General features: G+C 40.9%; 1 protein-coding gene across 5 annotated transcripts in view; it reads right to left on the bottom strand.

The window, feature by feature from the left end:
• LOC121279359 (KH domain-containing, RNA-binding, signal transduction-associated protein 3-like) overlaps positions 1-20,672 on the bottom strand; it is a 220,957-nt gene that overhangs the window by 166,267 nt on the left and 34,018 nt on the right. The window lies entirely within an intron of this gene.

Here is a 20,672-nt window from a genome sequence, read left to right as displayed (position 1 = left end):
GTAACGTTAGTCTAGTTTCTAACAGGTAGCATGTGCCTAGCACACAAACTGACTAATTTGTCAATAAGGAAAAATGGTGCAGGGCTACAAAGAGAAGACGGGAGGAACGGCACAAAGTAAATTACCGAAATTGAGACCCAGCACATACACAATGGGCCAAATGGCTTCCTCCTGTGCTGCAACAATTCTGTAAACTGCCAGTCTCCCACAGAATGTAAAAATTAACAAAAAATTGAATTTACATAGCCTCTTAACATATAAAATACACACAAAGATGTTCAGAAATATGATTAAAAAATAAAATGAACACCGAGCCAAAGAAAATATTGTTCAGAGTTGGGTTTTAAAAAGAGTCTTAAAAGGAGCAGAGGGAGATTGAGAGTTAATGGATTAAGAGAGAAATTTCCAGAGTGTGGAGGAAGGCACAGTAGCCAAAGGTGGAACAAAGAGAGCAGATGCACAAGAGGCCAGAGTTATAACAACAGGGACACGAGGGCTGAGGGAAGGTTAGGGAGGGTATGTTCCTTTCACAGGGTGTGGGGATTGTTGGCTGGATCAGCATTTATTGCCCATCCTTAATTTCCCCTGAGAAGGTAAAGGTAAGGATTTCAATACAAATGAGAATTTTAACTTATAGATTATATGATAAGCAGGAGTCAATGTAGGTCAGCGATGTCATAGCTGATGATTGAAGGTGATATGATAGCATTTGGGCAACAAAGATTTGGATGAGCTGAAGTTCACCAAAGACAAAGTATGGGAGGCTGGCCGGAAAAACACTAGACTTGTTACATCTGGGAAGAGAAACCACTGCTGGAGATGAACTGGCTATGACCAGATAGCTTGCTTGTCTCCACTTTTACCCAAGTTAACACTAGGTGGGTTAATGGAGGAGACATTTAAGAAAAGGTGTAGTCAACCTATTAAAAAGGTTATGAGGACAGAAGAAGGAGTTCAAGAGGAGGCTATTCAGGAGAGAGAATGCATCACGAACAGTGTTAATCTCAGTATTTTGTTAACCAGTCCTTTATCACCCAACCACTTGCAGAAATCTTTCAATTTAAACACCTCCAGGACAAAAGAGACAAAAAATCCTCAAAAAAAAAACATATTTTGAATACTGGGTGTGATGTCTGCTGTGTCCTTTTCAAGCATTTGGCTAACCTTGCTTATGATAGATCTGTTTTGTCCAGTACCCCACTACTGACATTTACAGGTGGTTTTTGGCAAATGCACAATAGACTCTTCTGTCAGAAACTACTATGATGTCTGCCTTCATGACCACTTCACACTATTCGAGAAACACCTAATACAATCTTCAGATAATGCCAGGGCACTGGAAATAAGGACGTACGTGAACCAAATTGAAGTGCTATGCAAACACAATTTAATCTAAGATTCTACAACCCTGCAATCTGCAAAAACATTTCCTACAAATCACTTAATCCAATTTATTGTAGTATAAGGATTAAAATTGAATTTACTTAATTATCAAGAGGAAAGTCTGTCAAATTAATTCTTGGTAGTAACACAAATTTCATGTGCTATCTAAATTGGAGTGTATTTTATGTAGCTTTCTGCATCTCTTCCAATGGTATTTAAATAACAGTGCAAATGATTCACATTTTACCTAGCTCCATGCAATTTTAGGTTGGGTCAGGCACAGTGACCAAATCTATTCTTGTACCACATACTTTTTTATATTCTTTCCTGGAACGTAGACATCACTGGCAAAGCCAACAATTGTTGCCCATCCCCAAATGCCTTGGAGAAGGTGATGGTGAGCTGCCTTCTTGAACCACTGCAGCCCATCTGGTGTAGGTACACCCACAATGCTGTTAAGAAGGGAGTTCCAGGATTTTGATCCAGCGACAGAAGGAACAGCAATATAGTTCCAAGTCAGAATGGTGTGTGGCTTAGAAGGGAACTTACAAGTGGTGGTGTTGCCATGCACCTGCTACATTTGTCCTTCTAGGGTAGAGATCATGGCTTTGGAAATGCTGTTGAAGGGGGCTTAGTGAGTTACTGCAGTGCATCTTGCATATAGTACACACTACTGCCATTGCGCCTCAGTGGTGGAGGGAGTGAATGTTTAAGACAATGGAAGGGTGCCAAACAAGTGGGCTACTTTATCCTGGTGTTGAGCTCGTGTTATTGGAGCTGCACTCATCTAGGCAGGTGGAGAATATTCCTTCACACTCCTGACTTTTGCCTTGTAGACGGTGGACAGGCTTTGGGGAGTCCAGAGGTGAGTTACTTGCCGCAAAATTCCCAGCCTTAGAATGGACTGAAGGTCATTGATGAAGCAGCTGAAGATGGTTGGGCCTAGGGCACTACCCTAAGGAATCCCTGCAACAATGTCCTGGGATTGAAAGGATTGGCCTCCAACAATCACAACCAACTTTCTTTGAACTAGATATAGCTTCAACCTGCTTTCCACCCCCACCACACACACCACACACACACACACACACACTTCCTGATTCCCATCAACTCCAGTTTTGCTAGCACTCCTTGATGCCAACTCAATCAAATGTTACCTTGATGGCAAGGGCAGTCACTCTCACATCATCTCTGGAATTCAGCTCTCTTGTCCATGTTTGGGTGAAGGCTGTAATGAGGTCAGGAGCTGACTGGCCCTTGGCATCAGTAAGCAGGTTATTGTGGTGTAAGTGCCACCTGAAGCACTGTCAATGAAACCTTCTATCACTTTTCAATGATTGAGAGTGGACTCATGGGGTGGTAATTGGCTGGATTAGATCTGACCTGATTTTTCTGGACAGGACATACCTGGGCAAATTCCCACATTGCCGGGTAGATGCCACTGTTGTAGTTGTACTGTTAGTTCTGCAGCACAAGTCTTCAGTATTATGCTGGAATGCTGTCAAGGCCCATATCCTTTGCAGTATCCAGTGCCTTCAGCCGTTTCTTGATATCATGCAGAGTGAATCAGATTGGTTGAAGCTTGGCATGTGATACTGGGGACCTCCAGAGGCTGCTGAGATGGATCATCCGCTCAGCACTTCTGGATGAAAATGCTTCAACCTTGCCTTTAGCACTGATGTGCTGGGCTCCCTATCATCGTGGAAGGATATATTTCTGGAGCCTCCTCCTCCTGTGAGTTGTTTAATTGTTCACCACCAATCATGACTGAACATGGCAGGACTACAGAGCTCTGATCTAAGCCATTGGGTGTGGGATCATTTAGCCCCATCTATCACATGCTGTTTACACGGTTTGGCAAGCAAGTAGTCATATGCTGTAGCTGCACCTCATTTTTCGGCATGCCTGGTGCTGCTCCCGCCATGCCCTCCTGCACTCAATGAGAATCACGGCTGATTACTTGGCTTGATGGCAATGGTAGAGAGTGAGTGATATACTTGGCTGTGAGGTTACAGATTGCAGTTAAATACAATTTTGCTGCTAATGGCCCACAGAGCCTCTTGGATTCCCAGTCTCAAGTTACGAGGTCTGTTCTGCATCTATCCCACTTAGCACAGTAGTAGTGGTACAAAACATGATGGGCGGTATCTTCAGTATGTAAACAGGACTTTGTCTTCCCAAGAACTGTGTGGTGATCACTTCTACTAATATGACCATGGACAGATGCATCTGCAACGGGTAGATTGGTGAGAAGAGGATGTAGTAGGTTTTCCCCTTTGTTGGTTCCCTCATCACCTGCTGCAGACCCAATCTAGCATCTATGTCCTAAAGGGCTCGGCCAGTTTGGTCAGCAGTGTTACTATTGAGCCACTCTTGTTGCTGGCTACTGATGTCCCCCACTCAGAATATATTTTGTGACCTTGTCACCCTCTGCTTCCTCCAAGTGGTGATTAGCACCGAAACATCAGCTGAGGGAGGCCATTAGGTGGTAATCAGCAGGAAGTTTCCTTGCCTATGTTTGACCTAATGCCATGAGACTTCATGAGGTTGGGAGTCAATGCTGAAGCTGCCCAGGGCAATTTCCTCCTACCTATTCTAAAGAAGTCATCAGGACCCGAAATGTTAACTCTGACTTTCTCTCCACAGATGTTGTCAGACTTGGAGTTTTTCCAGCAATTTTTGTTTTTGTTCCTCCTACCTATATATCATTATGCTATCACCTCCGGTGGGTTTGCCTTGCCCATGAGACACAACCTATTCAGGAATGGTGATGTTTGGGACATTGACTGAAAAATATGATTCTCTGAGTATGACTAGGGCAGGCTGCTGCTTGACTAGATTGTGGGACAACTCTCCCGATTTGGTATAAGCCCCCAGATGTTTGTAATGGTGTGGATGGGGGTTGAATTTTATGGCATGAAATAAACATAATAAGAAGGTAAAATAAAATGGGTGACTAGACCACTGTCTTCCCGCCTACCCGAGCTGTCCCCCATATTACAGCGGGTGGGTAAGGCAGCCAGCCAGCTAATCCACCTTTAGGCCAATTAAAGGGCCTATTTCTGCCTCCGCTGCCATAGTGTGGTGGACAGGGAAAGGTGGAAAGTGACCAAGCTGCTACTTTTCCAACTCAGGGAAGAGGGTGGGGGAGCTGTGCCCGCCTCCACAGGATGATACCGGCTAGTCTCTAGAACCCACGCCACACCGTCTCTTACCTCCCCAACCAAAAACCCTGGACTTGCCTTTCAGTCCAGTATTGATGGATCATCTTCTTGGGGCTCTGTGTAGTCTCAGCAGCAGCCACTACTAAGGCACTGCTGGGGCCACTCAGGTGCTGGCCAATTAGACTGGCCAGCAGCTCTCAAGGGCAGGACTTCCTGTGCCTGAGGGGGCAGTAAATCACCTTGTTAAGGCCGTCACCAACATATAATCACTGCGGGGAATCCCTTTTTAAAGTTGTCAATCTGCTGACCAACTCTTCTACGGGGGGGGGGGGGGGGGGGGGGGGGGTGCACGCAGCGGCACCAAAGAGAGGAGGAGGAGAAGAGTGAGCTATATGCCCCTGCATAAAATTCTGCCTAGGGGTACTTTGCAGGGTCAACAGGGCCGGCCATCGTCTTTTCCAGCGCCTAAGCCAGGACCAGATGGCCCATCCAGTTTTATTCCTTTTGGACTTCTCACACTGTTTTGGAAACTGGATTAGTATGAAGACTTTAAGGAGCATGCTGCCACAGAGTCCTCAGTTTATTCTGTGAACACAGAGCTCTGGAAAGACAGGAAAAAATAATTGATCAATCTTTCCGAAGTTGGGTGTACACAATTAGTTATACAGTTTCCTGAATTCTTCGAACCACCCTCCCCTCGACACAACCCCTGCAAAAGAACTTGCATTGTAACCCGCTGGAAGTGCAAGCTGATAACAGCAAGGGGAACGGGATATCTGCAGCTTTAGTGAACCACCAGTCCGATTGGATTGAGAGAAAAAGGAGAAATGTGAAGCAAGAAATGTGTTTTTTTAAGTCTAAAAATTCATTACATACAGGAATGAGATTGAACAGTTTAAACTGCTTCCTTTCTGGGCCAGAGAGGTTGACTTATAATACAACAATGATCACACTATAAGAAAGTACTTGCGTGCTTAATTACCTGTAACTTTGAGGTAAGATTAATGCGCAAACGCAGCAAGTTCTTGAAAATTACAACACTGCTAAGGGCAAGATGTAAAGCAAATAGGGGACGGAAAAATAAGTCTGCAATTTCTGGAAATTCACAACTCATGCAGTATGTCTTAATCCCCTCAATTTTCTGGCTGATGTGTGCATTAATGAATGCATCATTAACATACATTTATTTTCCCTGTAAGATCTGGCCTGTCAATTATAATACAACTAAAAAAAAAACTGAAAAGGTAACTAAATGAAAACCCTCAGATTTCACACAATCGAGTTGCAGGATTACCATTTTTACTACCAATACTGCTCAATTAAGGCATGCTAATATTATTAAAATTCTTAGGAAATTCTGATGTGACATTTAAGCAATAAAGTTTTCAAAATGTCATGGTAATGAGAACATAGCTACTCGGATGTATTAACATTGTTTTATCATATGTGGCTAAAAGCTACTATTTCTGCTGAGCTAAAATAATTAATTACAATCCAGGATTCAAAATCATTATAAAATCACAGATTCATTGAATCTTGGCAAGCAGCTTATTAATTCCTTACATTATCATGCCACAAATGTTGGACACTGGATTTCTGTCAGCATAACATGAATTACAATTAGATTGCAGATGTTATGATAAATTTATTAGAGTTCATTGTGCTTGAGAGGTTTTGAGATAAAGCAAGTCTAAGCATTAACAACATTTAAAAAGGGATTAGATATGTACTTGAAAAAAGATATCAAAAGACTACGGAGAAAGATGCCGCAAATGGGATTAGAACAGGTTAGTTCTAGCGATAGAAGCTGAGTGACTTCCTTCAGCCTCAAGATTTCTATGATTCTATCTATCTACAATGAATCATCTCAGTTCCCAGGCAATGCTGCAGGAATTCCTCAGGGTCATGTCCGAGGCCCAACAATCTTCAGCTGCTTTTGATGACATTCCTTTCAAAATAAAGTGAGAATTAAGGATGTTCATTGATAAATGCACAGTGTTCACTTCCAATCACACCTCCCCAAAAAATGAAACACTCCATGCCTACATATAGCAAGATCTGGACAACATTCAGGCTCAGGCTGTTAAGTGGCAAATAATATTTGTGCCACGCAAGTGCCAGGCAATGACCACCTCCAACAAGAGCATCTATCTAGCCATCTCCCCATGATGTTTAATGGCATTACCATCGCTGAATATCTCACCAATTTCCTAGGGGGGCGGTTACCACTGACCAGAAACTTAACTGAGCTAGCCACATAAATACTGTGGCTATAAAGGGAAAGGACAGAGACTAGGGAATCTTTGATAAGTAACAGATCTTGACTCCACAAAGCCTGTCCATCATTATCAACTTCACCTGGGTGGGGATTCTAGAGTTTCAGCATATGCAAAAACCACAACCTGAGAGTTTGTCTCTGATTCTGGAATTGATCTGAACTGCCTTTTTGTTCAGGGCTTCAGGCTGTGCCAAACCATCCACAATGAAGGAATGGATGGCTTCAGGCACAGTGATCCCTAATTTCTTATGTGTACAGTTTCTCTAAGTTCTACCCTAAGACAAAAATAAGGGGTGTGATAGAATACTCTCCACTTGCCTGGATGAGTGGAGCTCCAGCAATACACAAGGTCAACAACAACCAAGTCAAAGCAGTTATTTGACATGCACTTTATCCACCACCTTAAACATTCATTTCATCACCAGTGGTGCCGTGTACACCATATACAAAATGCACAGCAGCAACTCACCATGGCTCCTTCAACAGCACCTTCTAAACTTACCATCTTTTCCACTTAGACGGCCAAGGATAGTAAATGCATGAGAATAGCATCATCCACAAGTTCCCCTCCAAGTCACACACCATCCTGTCTTGGAAGCATATTCTTTTCCTGGGTCAAACACCTGGAACCCCCACCCTAACAGCACTTATGGATATACTTATACCACATGGACAATAGTGGTTCAAGAAGGCAGCTCACCGCTACCTCCTCATGGGCATTTAGGGATGGGCAACAAATGCTGGCCTGGACAGTGACGCTCATATCCCAAGGACAAATTTTAAAAAAGCACCCTCATTCTGCACTCAATACTCTTTCTCATTTACCATGAGGGAGAAATAGGTTTCAACAGCCAGCTGTGAATGAAGTTTGTGCTCACACTAACCAGGTTATATGTGGTGGATTAATAGTGCAAGGGTATTATAGCTCTACGGTTACTAGCTACTCAACACTTTAAGACACTAAGTAGAAGGGGAGGTCCCCAGCACATCTTTGGGGGTTTCTCCCAGTTATACTGGCCTGGAGCTTGGAAGTTACAGCCCACTGTGTTAATGTAAACAGTAAATATTCTATATAAATTATTTATTAAACACACTAAGTCAAAATATCTATTTGAAAATGCATTGAAATATTCTACATGTTAATGGGTCAGTGCATTATAAAAGGGTCAGCAGTCATTATGTTTGTAGGTGTTAGTTATCTGAAACTACAATGTTCAAATGCTTGTCACATAATGTTAGCTCAAAACCCACCACTGGCACTGGGGACTCCCATTCAGCTTATTACTGCAATCTTAAAACAATCTGTTCTGTCAAGCATACCTTAAGTTAAACAAAGTTCCAAAATAACATCCCTGAACAGGAAGTGCTGTCAGCATTCACCAAAATAGCACTTATTTGAATAACTTGAATCTCCTTATGGGGTATGTGGAACATTCCTTGTTCCAGTCCTACTCCGGCCCCCTTCCACAACTCTTTCTCCGGTACATCGATGATTACTTCGGTGCCGCTTCATGCTCTCGTCGGGACTTGGAAAAATTTATTAATTTTGCTTCCAATCTCCACCCCTCCATCATTTTCACGTGGTCCATCTCTGACACTTCCCTTCCCTTCCTTGACCTCTCTGTCTCAATCTCTGGTGATAGACTGTCCACCAATATCCATTACAAACCCACCGACTCCCACAGCTATCTCGACTACAGCTCCTCACACCTCGCTTCCTGTAATGACTCCATCCCATTCTCTCAGTTCCTTCGCCTCCGTCGCATCTGTTCCGATGATGCTACATTCAAAAACAGTTCCTCTGACATGTCCTCCTTCTTCCTTAACCGAGGTTTTCCACCCACGGTCGTTGACAGGGCCCTCAACCATGTCCGGCCCATCTCCCACGCATCCGCCCTCACGCCTTCTCCTCCCTCCCAGAAACATGATAGGGTCCCCCTTGTCCTCACTTATCACCCCACCAGCCTCTGCATTCAAAGGATCATCCTCCGCCATTTCCGCCAACTCCAGCATGATGCCACCACCAAACACATCTTCCCTTCACCCCCCCTATCGGCATTCCGTAGGGATCGCTCCCTCCGGGACACCCTGGTCCACTCCTCCATCACCCCCTACTCCTCAACCCCCTCCTATGGCACCACCCCATGCCCACGCAAAAGATGCAACACCTGCCCCTTCACTTCCTCTCTCCCCACCGTCCAAGGACCCAAACACTCCTTTCAAGTGAAGCAGCATTTCACTTGCATTTCCCCCAACTTAGTCTACTGCATTTGTTGCTCCCAATGTGGTCTCCTCTACATTGGAGAGACCAAACGTAAACTGGGCGACCGCTTTGCAGAACACCTGCGGTCTGTCCGCAAGAATGACCCAAACCTCCCTGTCGCTTGCCATTTTAACACTCCACCCTGCTCTCTTGCCCACATGTCTGTCCTTGGCTTGCTGCATTGTTCCAGTGAAGCCCAACGCAAACTGGAGGAACACCACCTCATCTTCCGACTAGGGACTTTACAGCCTTCCGGACTGAATATTGAATCCAACAACTTTAGGTCATGAGCTCCCTCCCCCATCCCCACCCCCTTTCTGTTTCCCCCTTCCCTTTTTTTTTCCAATAAATTATAAAGATTTTCCTTTTCCCACCTATTTCCATTATATAATAAAAAAACCCCCACTAGAGCTATACCTTGAGTGCCCTACCATCCATTCTTAATTAGCACATTCGTTTAGATAATATCACCAACTTTAACTCTAACACCTATGTGTTCTATTGTACTATTGTCGTTGACATCTTTTGATGATCTGCTTCTATCACTGCTTGTTTGTCCTTACAACCACACACCCCCCCCCCCGCACCTCTGTCTCTCTATCTCTCCGCCCCCCACACACACACCTTAAACCAGCTTATATTTCAACTCTTTCTTGGACTCGAACTCAAGTTCTGTCGAAGGGTCATGAGGACTCGAAACGTCAACTCTTTTCTTCTCCGCCGATGCTGCCAGACCTGCTGAGTTTTTCCAGGTAATTCTGTTTTTGTTAACTTGAATCTAATGTTAGCATAAATAAACAGCATTAGAGATGCACCTCTTTAAGCATATTTGCTTGGACATGACTGCACAAATCTAAAAATTACCTTGCAATGGGTCAAATATCTGGCATCAATCACCCACTCCATTTTTTTGATGTCTCTCCGAAGGATCTAATGGAAATCAAGTTGGGGGGGGGGGGGTACTTATACCTATTAGCACAGAAGCATCCCTAAGCCACAAATACAGGCTTGAACAGAGTTGCTGACCAAGTTCATGCCACCAGCATCACCCCAAGGATCTGCATTCAATGGCACCACAAAAGAGCAAAGGTGAGTATAGTGCTCCACCTCTCTCTCTCAAAAAGCCATAGGAACAGGGCTGGAACTATATCCATCAGAGTTTAGAAGATTGAGAAGTGATCTTATTGAAACATAAGAACCCCTGAGGGGACTTGACAGGGTGAATGCTGAAAGGGTGCTCCCCCTTGAGGGAGAGGCTAGATGCAGGGGGCAGTCTAAAAATAAGTGGTCTCCCATTTAAGACAAAGATGAGAAGAAATTTTCTCAGAAGGTCATGAGTCTTTGGAATTTTCTTTCCCAGGGAGCAGTGGAGGCAGGGTCATTGAATAATTTTTAAGATAAGGTTAATTAGGGGTAGACCGAATCAGCCATGATCCTATTGAATGGCAGAATGGCTTACTCTTGCTCCTAACTCGTATGTCTATATGTTAACAGGAAAAAGCGATCAGCCACTTGAGTCCGCTCTATTATTTAATTACGTTATGGCTAAACTGTACTTCAAATCCATTTAAAGATTCCAAAACCTGGAATATTCAGCTACCAATCATGCAGAACTTATAGCCAGAATTCTTTAAAAGCTACATCATACACTTTGAATGTGTGCATCCATCTCATTTGTTTTATCTCTTGCACTGTGTAGAAAAGTCAAGTTAAGTGTTATCACACAACCCGATTATCTTTTTCTCACCTTTTGAGAGAATAGATTTTCGCTTCTTCCTCCAACTTTCCCCATTGCTCTATTTATCCTTTCCACATGCTTGCAAGCATCTCTCAAGTTTAGATGAAATACATCACATATCTGGACAGGCTTCTCTGGCCCGCAAATTTATCCTACTGCTCAAGAATCTTAGACCTTTCCTTCTAAACCATCCTTTCATGTATTGGCAATTCTAAACTTCCATTCTATCAGGTTCAGCATACAACATTCAGGGTACTTCAGAATTATTACACTGGGTTTCTGCTTCTTAATCTAGTATTTAGCTCCCTGAAGAACCTACGTTCTACATTCTTTATTGAAGGGGGAAATTTTTGGCAAATGAACTTTAATACTGATAAATAATACTAACTAATACTGATAGAAAAAAATAAACCTGGACTTAGAGATTGAGCTAGATTGATTTGTGGCTACTCGGTTGAAACCAAAGTGTTAAAGATGCTATACAAAGATACAACACAGCAAAGCTGGCTAGAAAGTTAAACAACCGCTTATTTTGAGAATTACGTTTCCGTCTGCAATTACAATTAGCCACTCAATGTTATACTTCACATTTAACAATCACCTCTTTAAGTTTCTATTAAGTTTTGTGCAGCAATCTTAATTAAAGCTGTTAATCAATATTTCTTTATTTCACAGCATAAGTAAAATGACTATTATAATAGCTCTGATCTATAGCATGCCAGTAAAGTCACATTATCAGCAGACTTCCACAAGAGCATTTTCTTTAGGTCATATTGTCCTCTACAATACTTTCACCAAAGTACACAGTTTCTTCTTCTCTCCCCCTTACTGCTCCCATTTGAAGTTTTTTGTTATTGTGAGTGATGTGGGGAAAACAGAAGAAAAGAAACACTGATATCAGCAAGGCGCCTACACAATGATATCAACAAACAATGGAAGCCACTAGTGTGTCACAAGCAATTGCTAGAATCAATTATATTTTTTCCCACTCTGAAGTCCTTCAATTCATGTAAGTTTAAAACAAACTCAGTGGCCTTAGCACATGTTTGCAGAATGAACATGTTCGCAGAATGAACATGTTCAAGCCTTGCAACCTTTTTGAATACCCAGGAGCTCAGGGAGCCTACAGTTCCCAGTTGCTTTCTCCTGCGCAATGCCTCAGCCCGTCGGCCCAATCAATCAGCACCTTTTTGTCCTGTAGTATAAACTGCTGTGACAGTTTGAAATTCAGCGTTCTTCTGTTTGTCCTGATGAATGCAAGACAAAAAGCATCTGGAATATGTCTCTTTCTTCAGCAATATTAGAGAAAGGAACTACGTAAATACAAGTTCATTCATTCTTTATCAGTCTGGAATATTGAATTCAACAACTTTAGGTCTTGAGCTCCCTCCTCCACCCCCACCCCCTTTCTGTTTCTTCCCCCTTCCTTTTGGGTTTTTTTTTCCAAAAATTTATATAGATTTTTCTTTTCCCTCCTATTTCCATTATTTTTAAATCTTTTATGCTCCCCCACCCCCACTAGAGCTATACCTGGAGTGCCCTACCATCCATTCTTAATTAGCACATTCGTTTAGATAATATCACCAACTCCAACAACTCTGTGTTCTTTTGTTCTTTTGTCTGTGACATCTTTTGATGATCTGCTCCTATCCTAACACCCCCCCCCTCCACTTCTCCCCCCCACCCCACCTTAAACCAGCTTATATTCCCCTCACAACAAAAACAGAATTACCTGGAAAAACTCAGCAGGTCTGGCAGCATCGGCGGAGAAGCAAAGAGTTGACGTTTCGAGTCCTCATGACCCTTCAACAGAACTAGGTGAATCCAAGGAAGGGGTGAAATATAAGCTGGTTTAAGGTGTGTGGTGGGGGGGGGTTTGGGGGAGAGAAGTGGAGGGGGGTGGTGTGGTTGTAGGGACAAGCAAGCAGTGATAGAAGCAGATCATCAAAGGTATAGCTCTAGTGGGGGTGGGGGGAGCATAAAAGATTTAAAAATATTTAAAAAATGAAAATAAGTGGGAAAAGAAAAATCTATATAATTTATTGGAAAAAACAAAAGGAAGGGGGAAGAAACAGAAAGGAGGTGGGGATGGAGGAGGGAGTTCAAGGCCTAAAGTTGTTGAATTCAATATTCAGTCCGGAAGGCTGTAAAGTGCCTAGTCGGAAGATGAGGTGCTGTTCCTCCACTTTGTGTTGGGTTATATTTCCCTCTCCTTGTAAAGAAAGATCAGTTCTGTTGAAGGGTCATGAGGACTCGAAACGTCAACTCTTTTCTTCTCCGCCGATGCTGCCAGATCTGCTGAGTTTGTCCTGGTAATTCTGTTTTTGTTTTGGATTTCCAACATCCGAAGTTTTTTGTTTTTATCATTCATTCTTTATGTTTTGTGTTTCTGATTTTCTTCGATTTCTATTGTACTTAGTTTTATCTATTACTTTTTGATTTTCTCTATCATTTAGATTTACAGATTTCCTCTACTCCCTCACTTGGTTCCTCCCACTCCAATGTAGTGAGCATTTTGCCTGTAATGGTTTCTCCTCTCACCCTATACATCATTTCAAAATTACGCCATTGAGAGCATGGCTCAATGGTAGCACTCTCACCTCTTGAGTCAACAGGTTGTGGGTTCAATAGTAAGAACAGAAGGTGCTGGAAAAACTCAGCAGGTCTGGCAGCATTCGTAGAGAGAGAAACAGAGTTAATGTTGAGTCCAATATAATTCTTCTTCAGAACACTCTTCAGTTGTGGGTTCAAGTTTCCCTTTGGAACCGGAGTGCACAATCTGGGCAGCTCTTCAGTATAGGGCATGGGGAAAGCATTGGGATTCATAAAGCTCCATGCGCTACAAGATTGGCCTTGATCACAATCTTGTAAATAGGATCCTAGCCATTTGCTCAACCTGCAAGCTTGATTCAAAGCTAGAGTGCATTAAAGCCATTCTGTGGGGCAAAGGCTATCTAAACAGATCACTGCTCACTGTGTATTGCGCAACTTGCAAATGGGAATCGATGGTCGTCACTTTCAGACCTGAAAAATACCAGTCTACTTCAAATTACCCTTGAAAGGCAAAATGTGTGAAAAATTTGAACAACAGGTAAAGCAAACCATTTCAGATTGCTACTATGGAGTGGCTACGCAAGTGGTATGTTCCACTATTGGCTGCTGCTGTCAGTCCAAAAATGGACGTTCTGCCTACCACCCAATAAGCAACGTTGTGTATGTTTTTCAGTGCTGGCGAGATGCCAGGTACATAGAAAATACATCCCAGCGATTGGCTAATTGAATCTAAAAGCATGTTCCTTCAGTTGTTTGTAATAGACAGCGTAAGGATCATACTCAAACAGCCCACAGCTGCAAAACCTAAACCGTCTACTATTAGATGCAATTTTGACATTGGGCAGCACTTGCTGAACAATTCCAAGTGCATTAATAGCTACATTATCTTAAACTGCCTGTTAATCAGCTCGTAATATGGTTCATGTATGCTTGCTAGAAGCGACATATCCATACACAGAGACTCGTTCTCTGCAAACAAAAGTAATAGGTTCAAGCCTTGTGGGAACTGAGGGGCTCACCTCCATGGCAATGCCGCTGCCAGAGTCAACTTGCCAACCAACCAGCACACTTTTCTCCTGTAATACAAACTGCTGTGATCATTTGAAATTTGATATTCTTGCATTTGTCCTTATGAGTGCAAGAAAAAAAGCTTGTCTCTCTTGTCAACAAAGTACTTTCTTTGAAATACAATTATAGCTGTAATGTAGGAAATATGGCAGTCAATTTGAGAGTTAAATTTAGATTTAAAGTATAACATGGCTTTGTTTCAGTACCGCAACTAGATTATCCATCTCAAATTTTATTTTGTTCAAATCTCTGGAGTTGGAATTTTGACTTAAGAGATGAAAATACTATGACTAAAACATGGCCATCACTACAATATTTGCAGCACTAAAAAATTAACCAAATTAAAATATGTTGGATTTAAGGGGCAACTGCACTGCGATACAATACTGAATGTTAGATTTAAATCAAATTCAAGACTTTTCTACTGGTTGTTCAAAATACTAATCCAAAATCTCTTACTTCACTGCTACTAGCAACTCCATGCACTATAATTAACAATTTATTCTTGACCAATTGCATCAAGTATGCTGAAAACTGCAACAAGTATGAACTTACAGCCACCATGATACCACCTTTCACTATGCTTTCTTTATCATGCTGCAGTATGAACGAGTGCAGAAAATTTTCATCTATATATGGTGGATTTTCTGCTTTGGCTGCATGTCATGTTTGCTCGGCATCCTGTTCGGTGCAAAGAACAAGATGCCTTATGGAATAAGATCAGCAGTACATTTTTTACATTCACTTATGTAATATGGGAATCACTGGCTAGGCCAGAATTTATTGCCCATCCCCAATTGCCTTGAGAAGGTGGTGGTGAGCTGCCTTCTTGAACTGTTGCAGTCCATGAGGTGTAGGTACACCCACAGTGCCATTAGGGAGGGAGTTCCAGGATTTTGACCCAGCCATAGTGAAAGAATGGCGATATATTTCCAAGTCAGGATGGTGAGTGGCTTGAAGGGAAAATTCTAGGTAGTGGCATTCCCACGTATCTGCTGCCCTTGACCTTCTAAATTAGATGGTAGCGGTCGTGAGTTTGGAAGATGCTGCCTAAGCAGCCGTGGTGAGTTTCTGCAGCGCATCTTGTAGATGGTACACACTGATGCCACTGGTCATCTGTGGAGGAGTGAATGTTTGTAGAAGGGGTGCCAATCAAGTAGGTTGCTTGATTGGTAGCCCACGCATATTTAAAACATCAACCCCCCCACCACCCCTAAATATTATAAATATATTATATCTATGGATATATTTTATGGTTGGGCAACTAACAATTATGCCTACATCCATTGAAATAATTAAAAATATACATTCATATGCAATAAAAGACTGCTGCAAATTGAGGAGCTTCGAGAAAGAGAGGGAGAACTAAATAATAAACGTACTAAATACTACGTACTTCTTACAAAATAGGTAACCAATCAACAATCCTGGCAGTAACCAAAATAGCTCTTTGCTGCTTCAAATCTGTTTAGGACACCCAGTGCATTCAGAGTCTGAGAATTCATTCCATCTCTTGTTTTAGCTGGTTTTTAGTACTGAATTTAAAAACAAAACATTTCTATTAAAATCATCTGGTACAATCTGTTGGTTGCAAGCCATATTCAGAATTGGCTTTGGCCAGTTCCTTCCATTAAGTCCTTCTATCCAATTAGAAACTCAATATTCTGGGTTGAAGACAGATTGGAGTGATGACATTAAAGATCAAATGCGGCTAAATAAAAATCACCAAATCCACCTCCAGGGAAAAGCTGATACCGAACTGGAACCTGTGAGAACAGTTTGGCAGATTTTTCATGCATTCAATTACAGTTTCATGTTTATAGCCACCTAAATCCTTAATATTATCAAAAACCTTAATCATGTATTTGCTCACTTCTCAATAAGTAGGCAACAGAATAATGCTGCATCATACAAAGTAAATCAGAATGTGATCATGGGATTATTTGTGCTCACAATGCTATCAAGGCTTTGGGGGGGAAAAAACTGTTGGGAATGAAAATCTTACAACAGCCTGGAAAATCCAATAAGTGATCCAAGCTGAAGGGTCCACTATGGGAAGATAGCTGAAGATACTAAACCTATCAATCGTTGAATATAAACCCTAACTTGTAATAGGAAAACTAAATCAAGGTTGGAAATTTATTTTCAATACTGTACAAACTATTCTAATTGGATCATAATGGAGAAATTATACGCAAAATTTATAAATATTTATTTGACTCTTGCCAAAGGGTTTATTTTGTTGAAATAAAGTACTCATCTTGTGGTTAAATGGAATTCCACCACAGGCTAGGCGGACAGATTACAGTATTAACTTGTTCAGCTCCACACTACTCTTCCTAGGCATCTGGTTTAATTCCAAGTATCAAGATGTTCTAGATTCTTTCTGAAAATTAGTTCAACAAAATGAAGCTTTTGGTAAGATTCACATTAATAAGTTTTGTATATAAAATTGCTCCATTATAGTCATAATAGAACATTTTGTACCATATTGAAAAAAAATGCCCAATCTTGATTAGTTTTTCCATGATTGCACGTTAAGGTTTATATTCGGCATTTGACAATAGAAGTTAGGTTGTTAAGAAAAAGTCTATGAAGACTAGAATATATTAAATGTATTGTAATTATGAAAAATCTGCTACATTTCTCTAACTGATGAACCATTAAAAACCCCTAAATTCAGAGTCCCGAAGGGCATTTTTCATCTTGTTTCTTTACCTCCAACCCCTACCCACTATTCCTTGCTACTCTCCCCTCAATGAGTGCCACTTTAAAGGAGAAAAACAAATTAACTCTAAAGGCAATCATTAAATAGAGGGGGAAAATGGACAAATGTTTCTTAACAATCAGAATTTTCAAAGAATTTAACATCTTACTCATCAGCAATACCATGAGAGATTGCTGCAGTACTATTTATAATTGCAGAAAGGTTTTCTATAGTTCAACAAAGCAGAAAGGGTGTTTTGATTTGTTTCCTTTTTAATAAGCGATAGCATATTTCCCAACCCTTGGGTTTTTGTCTGATCCAATTCCTCCTAAGCCCACAGCAAACTCGAGGTAGGATGCACTCAAAAAGGCTAGTTTATTGCACACATTCAAAAACCGTGACAAGTTGTCTGCATTGTCCCTCTTCGCGCACACACAATAAAGAGAGGGATAGAGAAAAGGGTTTACAGAACGGAGGCCCCAGAGAAAATAAATACTGGTTCATGTCAGTCCAGAATCCACAATCAAAATCCTATAAGAGTTCCTTCAAGGAGGTTGGCAGGCTAAAAACTGGTGGTGTTGGCTTCACAAGATGAAATAGATTGCGATGAATCAGTTTGTAGGTGATGGTACAGAACTTTCAGCAGAGACAGGGTAGACGGGGCCAACTGTCAAGCCTAGCCAGGGGTCCTTCTGTGTGGCTTGCCAGTTAGATGTTAAAGCAGCAGACTGGTTTGCAGCTCAGGAAAACAATATTAACTTGTTCAACAAGCCAGAGTTTTAGGTCATGTGACTTTACCTCTCCACAAGGTCTTCAACAAAGGATGTTTATCCAGTATCAGGAATTCGACTAGGTCTTCAGGACTGCTAACATCCCCTCCATTATAGGTTAAAAGGAACATTTGAGGCACCAGGTTTTAGCTGGCAAGCCTGGTCTATCATATGCAAATGGCCTTCGTGTAGCTGCCACTGAAGTTGGGCTGTGCAGTCCCCAGGTGATCTGTTAGTAGCTCCTCAGAAATAACAAGGTGTGATATTTCCAACACTGCGGCATAGCTTCTTTTATTCTGGCGAGTCACAGACAATACTCAAAAGCATAGGGTTAGTCTTTTTGATGGCCTTTGTCAGCTGAGGTGTCCAGTTTGAAATTAAGAAACAGCCATGAGGGTACATCTATAAAAAAATAAGTGTTCTGTTCCATCATAATATTTAAAAAGCACCCATCGGACCAGATTTGCCATGACTTAAACACACATGTCCACACCATGGTTAGAAATATTCAGGATTTAGCCAAAATAACTACCGCTTAATGTTAAATGACAGTTAAGACAAATGATAGTTAAGGCAGAGTATTCCCAATCCTAACTGCAATGTGGGCATTTAACAGTGAAAGGACACTGTGCCATAACTATAAAGGCAAGTTTCAGCTTGAAGGAGAACCATTTCAAGTTCATAAAGAGAAATTCTATCTCAGTTTATATTTAGAATAATTCTATCATGTTAAAGTTTTTCTGTGTCTGAGGGATGCCAAGCCATTGCCATACCAAGTACAAACTTAAGAACAGAGTTAAGAGTCCACTATGACTCTTACTGAAGAGGAGTCAGATTGGACTCAAAACATTAACTGTTTCTCTCCATAGATGCTGCCAGACTTGCTCCATTTTTCCAGCACTTTCTATTTTTACTTCAGATTGCCAGCATCAACAGTATTTTGCTTCTATAAACTTATGAAATTTGTTTAAATGGCAGTTTTATTTCAATTTAAGACATTAATTTAAATTTGTTTAGTTCCAAGCACTCCGTCTGAACAAATGCTCAAGGGAAAAAAGAGATAGACAGGCCAGGTCTGCAGATGTTGGGAAAGGAAAAGGACTACTATCTAAGAATATTAATTACGTCAGTTTCTTGTAGTAAATAATTATTTGCAACTATTATTTGCAACTACTATAAGCTAAGCTTAACTACTGTAAAATATATGTTGCGTTACTGTTAGCATTATCTTTTACCAGTTAGGCTTTAACTTAATGATTTAGGACAAAATCTAATGTAGTGTTGATAGTTGCTACCATAAGGAGAATCAGATGAAACCACAGGACAAAAAAAAACTGGCTGAGGTGAGTAGAAAACTCCATTTCTGTCTATCAACTGAACACAATACAAATTTACTTAATGAGCAAGTAAAAATACAAGATAAGGAGCAAACAGAAGCCAAAGCATCGCTAATAAAAACGGAGAAAAGAAAACTCAAAAACATAACACGAAGGCCAGGTCATAAGTTAGTGCTATCGACAAGAGTACTGCACTGCTCCTTTCAACTGTTTTGTAATGGATGTCAAAAAGGTTCATTATGACAGTGAAACAGTACTAACTGCACGTACAAAATAATAATGCTTGGCCTAAATAGCCAAGTGGTTATGGTACTGGGTTTGTAACCCCAAGATCAAGAGTTCAAATCTCACAATGGCAAACTATGAAACAATGTAACTTCATCTGAAACAGATGGAAATGGGTTTGTACTCGAAAGAGTTACAAAATAATAATCACAAACTTAATTCAGAACTGGAATCAGGCTAGACTGGAATATGGATTGAAAATAAATACTAAACATAAGGAGAATCGCTTTTGAAGAAAGTAGGGAGCTGACCAAACTCAGGTAGAATGCTACATGCTGGGAACATAGCAAAACATAGAATGAGAAAAAGAAGTGTTTCATCTCATCAAAATGCAAACTCCACTTTCATATCTTACATATAATCCAAACTAAAAATTCTGAGGAAAATGCTATAAATCAGATAAAACTTCCAAAAAGTTAAAACAAACTTCAACAAAATATTCTTGCTTTTCATCAAATAATAAATCACAAGTGCTCCCTACAGTTTTCCTATCCCATCTTGCCATAAATTACAACACTTTTCAAAAAGACAAGCTCAATGAATTACCACTATAACTCGTTTGGAAGACTTTACACATCAATTACTTTGGTGGGGGGTGAAGTGGGGTGGGGGTGGGGTAGAAGCACACAAATCTTCAAGCTTACATGAATCTTTACTATTCTCTCATCTTCCAACCTCAATTGAAATGTAAAAAAAGTCACATTTATCTCCTTGTTTTCATTCATTTCAAGACTTGAATCATGTCACCTCTCAATCCTTTTTCCTCCAGAGGAAAGAAATTCAGTTTTTCTTTCAAATTTTCTTTATAGCTTTAAATTTAAAAGTTTCAAAATTATTTTAGTCATTCATCTTTGCATGGGGGATGATGATCAGTGTGCACCAAGTGGAAAACACAAAAAGATTAATGTTGGTTTGACTGTTACTTAAAAAAACAATGGTTGCATCATGAAAAAAAATGAATAAGGAACTATTATGCAGTTGCAATCAGATTTCATTGAATTTATAATCCATTTGCCAGAGTATTTAGAAATTTGAATATTCACAAGCTGCGAGATCTCAAACACTGAAAGAAACATTTGGCTAGAATTTACCATGGTAATGATAACAAAATTGTTAGTGTTCACTG

The sequence above is a fragment of the Carcharodon carcharias genome, chromosome 6 (genome assembly GCF_017639515.1).
Source record: "Carcharodon carcharias isolate sCarCar2 chromosome 6, sCarCar2.pri, whole genome shotgun sequence".
Lineage (NCBI taxonomy): Eukaryota > Metazoa > Chordata > Chondrichthyes > Lamniformes > Lamnidae > Carcharodon > Carcharodon carcharias.
Note: the sequence above shows the minus strand (reverse complement) of the source record. Positions and strands in the feature narration are given on the sequence as shown.